The sequence below is a fragment of the Bidens hawaiensis genome, unplaced genomic scaffold, assembly GCF_021521415.1.
Source record: "Bidens hawaiensis isolate Kalapana, Puna unplaced genomic scaffold, B.hawaiensis_p1.1 tig00037682_1, whole genome shotgun sequence".
Taxonomy (NCBI): Eukaryota; Viridiplantae; Streptophyta; class Magnoliopsida; order Asterales; family Asteraceae; genus Bidens; species Bidens hawaiensis.
The window spans coordinates 162,664-168,209 of NW_027496593.1; positions in this window are offsets into that span (position 1 = coordinate 162,664).

Consider the following 5,546-nt stretch of genomic DNA (forward strand, 5'->3'; position numbering starts at 1 on the left):
ATACAACATTGCAGGTCTAAGTTCGACTATAAAATTCCCCCTTTAATTCAGATGGGAACCGCTTGTCGCACAAAACCCCAGTGGCTACTTTCCACCTACACCAGCCAGCTTGTATGTGGTGGGTTATGTCACTGTCTATCTCTCCATTGCTTTGGACAAACGATCCGAGATGTTTAAAATTCGTTATCTGCGGAACCACGTGGCCCTCGATAATGATCTGGGTGTCCTCGCTATCGCCAACACCACTGAAGTCACAACAAATGTACTCTGTCTTAGAGCGACTAATTCTTAAACCTTTATCCTCTAAAGCTACATGCCACTCCTCTAGCCTTTTGTTCAAGCTTTGTTTTGTCTCAGCTACTATCACAATATCATCTGCAAAGAACATGCACCATGGGACAGGCTCCTGAATCGACTTGGACAAATCATCCATGACTACCACGAAAAGAAACCGGCTTAACGCCGATCCTTGGTGGAGTCCCACCTCCACCGAGAAAAAAATTGTATCTCCTACCGGGGCACGAACACTAGTATTAGTCATGTCATACATATCTTTAATTAAGTCTATATATTTTCCATGTACCTCTCTACCTTCTAAACTATCCCAAATTAGTCTACGTGGCACATTGTCATATGCTTTTTCAAGGTCGATGAATACCATATGTAGGTCCCTCTTTTTCTCCCTATACTTCTCCATTAATCTTCTCAGTATGTGTATCGCTTCCGTGGTTGATCGTCCTGGCATGAAACCTAATTGGTTAACCATAACATGCGTTTCTCTCCTAATTCTAGTGTCAATTACTCTCTCCCATAATTTCATAGTATGACCTAACAACTTAATTCCTCTGTAATTTCCACAACACTGTGCGTCTCCCTTGTTCTTGTATATGGGCACTACTACACTACTCCTCCCCTGGTCTGGTATTTTTCCATTCTTGAAAATAAGGTTGAATAGAGTAGTGAGCCACTGAACTCCTCCATCCCCTAAACACTTCCAAGCCTCAATCGGTATGTTGTCTAGACCAACCGCCTTAGCCCTTCCCATCTTCCTAAGTGCTCTCCTCACCTCTCCGTGTGTGATAGCTCTACAGTAGGAGTTATTTCTTTGTTGTCTCTGCGCATCATGGTTGTCGGTTTCTCGTTGCTAGGTCTATCTGCCATTAAAAAGACTGTTAAAATAATTTTGCCATCTTTGATTAATGTCTTGTTCCTTGATTAAGCCACGTCCATCCTCTCCCTTTATATATTTCACTACTCCTAGGTCCTGTCTTCTACGCTCCTTGGCTTTAGCAATATTGAACATATCATGTTCCCCCTCCTTTGTTTCCAGACATGCATACATCCGTCTATACGCTGTGTTTTTTGCCTCTGTTACCGCCTTCTTCGCCTCTCTCCTAGCGTTTTTGAATTTCTCCCTCAACTTCCAACGCTACCCCTCATTTTTTCAAATTAAAAGATCCCTAAGACTCTGTTTCTTATTCATGATCTTGCTCTGCACATCCTCATTCCACCACCAAGATTCCTTGTTCCAATTTGTCCTGCCTATCGTGACCCCTAGAGTCTCCTTTGCCACATGAGTGATGGAAGCTGCCATATGCTCCCACATCTGGTTTTGCAACCCCACCAAGATGACTTGCTGTCATCGAGATTACCTTGTCCTTGAACATCGTAATCCGCCCTTTTCTCTCCATCCTACTCACTTTCTCTCTCAGTACTACATCTGCCACCAGTAAATGGTGCTGAACTGCTACGGTCTCCCCCGGTAACACCTTGCAGTCTCTCCACCGTCTTCGATCGTGTTATCACATTAAGAGGTAACCAATTTCTGTATTCCTTCCCCCACTAGTAAAAGTGATTAGGTTTGAGTCCCTCTTTCTAAAGAAAGAGTTCAGAATACCTAGGTCATGGGCCACTGCAAAATCTAAATGATCCCTACCAGGTTCGTTCCTATCCCCAAAACCAAAACCTACATGAACTATCTGAAAGCCATCACTATCCTTACCGATATGACCATTGAAATCACCTCCTACGAAAATGGTCTCCTCCCTAGATACGGCCCTCACTACTCCATTTAGGCAATCCAAAACTCTCTCTTTTCTTGGTTTGCTAGTCCCATGTGCGGTGCATAAGCGCAAACCACAAGCACCACTTCGACTCCTAACACTAACCTTATTACCATCACCCTATCGTTGTATCTTTTCACCTCAATAACATTCTTATGAAATTCTATAGCCACTAGAAAGCCTACTCCATTTTTAGCTCCATCCGCCCCCGAATGCAATAGCTTGTACCCATTTCGTTCCACCCCTCGCTGCCCCTTCCACCTTGTCTCTTGGAGGCACGCTATATGGACCTTACATCTCTTAAGAGCATCTATCACCTCAAACAATTTACCACTTAGAGTACCTAAATTCCATGATGCCATGCGCAACCCTTTCCCTTTTCTGCACCACTCGTCCTTGGACACGATTTCAACGGACTGTCATGACTACTATCGTCTGTGGTTACAATTAACTGTAACTATTTAAAGCAACACAAAACCCAAAGACCTAACGCAAACACACCACAAACAGACCTTGATGAAAAAGTCTTATAAAAATTCGCCTAATGTACACTTAACAAATAGGAAAAAAATTGCGCACATACACAAAGAAACATAAACCGCCTAATGTACACTTAAGAGTGTTAAAAAATAGTATTTGGAATTAGTGTTATTAAATTAGTAATATCTATTAAATCTTAAACCCCAAATAATATTATTTCAAATTGAAATATATACAGAGCCACCCTCGTTCCCACCAGAATGTGCTAGATATTATTATTTTTATATAAGATATGATAAAAAAAATTCTTTCAATTTCTCATAGAATAGAATAGAAGGTAACCGAAGGCAACGAGGTAACCTGGTTATTTTTGTCCAAAATTAGTAGTATATAACGTAGACGAGCCACCTGGTAGTATTGCCGGGTTTGTTCCTTCGTTTTTCCCACCTCGTAGACGAGTCACTTGGTTCGCCAGATTGTATGGAGAGACCGCCGGTAACATGGTGGTGGTTTATGGAACGGTCTTTGTCTCGTGTTTGTTATGTTTAAACGGAACCGGACCTGAGCTGGCTGGTAGTATTTCCGGAGAGAAACTGCAATGGTCTTTGAAAAATCGACCGAAACCGATCTCCCCGGTATCTCATTTCTCCGTTTTTCCCACAATAACGTAGTGGTGGTTTATGGAATGGACTTGTGTTGGAGACAGAAGGGTGGGTGATAGAGAAGAGAAGATAGGAAACTTACCCGGTGTCGGAGGCTCTTCCGGTGCGCCGGAGTGTACGGATTGAGGGGTTGGTAGGGAACGGTAAAAAAATGTACGGAGAGAAAAATCTTTGGTCAATGCTAACTATTTTTTTATTTGTTAATTTAAAAAAAATAAAAAAATAAAAAAAAATAACTAGTATACTATAATAAGAAAAAAATAAGTTTACCTCTTGTTTCCATAACCCAATGAAATGTGTAACTTTTGTAAGTAGTGGAGCAAGAGGAACACTTAAGTCCTTAAAAGTATTAAAAAATTGGTTTGGTCTAATTACCGAATGGGGCATATAAAGAACTTAAGTGCTATTTCATTTGAACAACGTCACAAACCTTATTATCATTTCATTTAACAAGTTGAGCAGGGCTCATGAGCCTCATGTGATACTTTATGTAGAGCAAAACTAAACATAAAGTATTGATTAATGTTTAATCTCCAAAGGAGGGACACGATAAACGGTGATCCGTTTTCTTTTAGCTTCTTGGGAAAACGTTTTGTAAGGCCCTTTATGCGTTGGATTTATTCATAAACACAGTTTTAATTATTAGAGTGAATTAAAACTTTTTAGGGAATAATTAAAAGTCAATCATATACTACGTAACATCCAAATCTTGTCTTAATCAATACAAAAACTAGTCTTTAAACAAACATGAAATTACATAAAACTCTTCTTTTCCTCGATGTCAGACATTCTTCATATGCCATGTGTCCATCTCTAGGCAGCTGCATCTTTCTAGTTGCATGTGTGCATACTAAAAGTCAGCTACACTGAGTGAGTTCTAGTTAATCAGGCAACATACATTTCATTCACATACATACTTATATGTATCAGGAGACGCATATTTGTTACTTAAAATGGTTATATTTCTTCCATACATACATGCATACATACATACATACATACATACATACATGCATACATACATGCATACATACATACTTTATAGCTTATACTTACATTCTTTCATACTTTCACACTTTCATGCTTTCTTGTTTTAGTATATTAATATATACATAATTATCTCTACGTGTTAAAGAGCATTTCGCCTAACTTTCTCAGATATAATTAGAGTTCGTTGCCCTTCTTCCAAGGATTCTATTAGGGTCTGGTGCCCTTCTTTTCGTACCATACAATCACATAACTGAGATATTATTAGGGTCTGGTGCCTCTTTCCATATACAACCATACAATCACATACCTCGGATATTATTAGGGCCCGATGCCCTTCTTTCCATACAACCATACATGCATTCCTATATATAGTTCTATATATATACCATCCCACAATATTACCCTTTGTATATACATATAACATTCACATATCATAAAACTTACTATATAAGTGAGTGTATAAACATATCACATAGAGTATGCACACATCCCCGAAAACATAACATAGAAAAGGGCTAGAAACTCACCTAGGTCTTGTTTCTCTCGGAGTTAACTACAACACCTCTCTTAAGTTGCGCACAGCTAACTGTGTAACAATTTATAAGTATCATTTAACTAATCCTAACTAGATCATAATTATTAAGTTAGTGAAGCCCCTAACGAACGGGGGTAGGGGGCAGCACCCTTGGTAGTGGGTCCTAGAGGCGACAACCCTTAGCAGGGTCAACCCTGGCTAGGGTTAAGCTTAGAAATATTTTATCTTTGTAAATAAGGGTTCATTAAAATTTTTTTAGAAAAATGCATTTCAATAAACGAATCAAATCGAATGCAAAACGAATCAAATTGAGTTTATAGAAAACAAATTGAATCGAGTTTCTGGGAAACCAATCGAATCGATTTTATCAATGAATATAATTTCTTAAACAAATCAAATCGAATTTTCAAAAGAATCAAATTGAATAACCAAACGAATCGAATCAGATTTCTTAAACGATAATAGAATTTCTTAAATAAATCGATATTAATTTCCAAACGAATCGAATTTAATTTCCAAATGAATCGAATATAATTTCTAAATGAATCGAATCGAATCATATTTCTACCTTTTCTATTTAATCGTTTTTTCCCTCCACTTATCCCCGCTTTACTGATAAAACGAGTTTTGCCTCTTAACAACCTTGGGTGTGTTTGGATTCCTTATTTAAGTTGAAAAGGTCTTTTTGTGGTAAGTGAAAAAGGACTTATGACTTTCAAATAAGGAGTTTCCAAAAAAGTGTTTGGATTAACATAAGTCAATAGGGTGTATTTTAAAAAGTGTTTGGTTTAACTTAGTGATGTAAATGACCAAAAA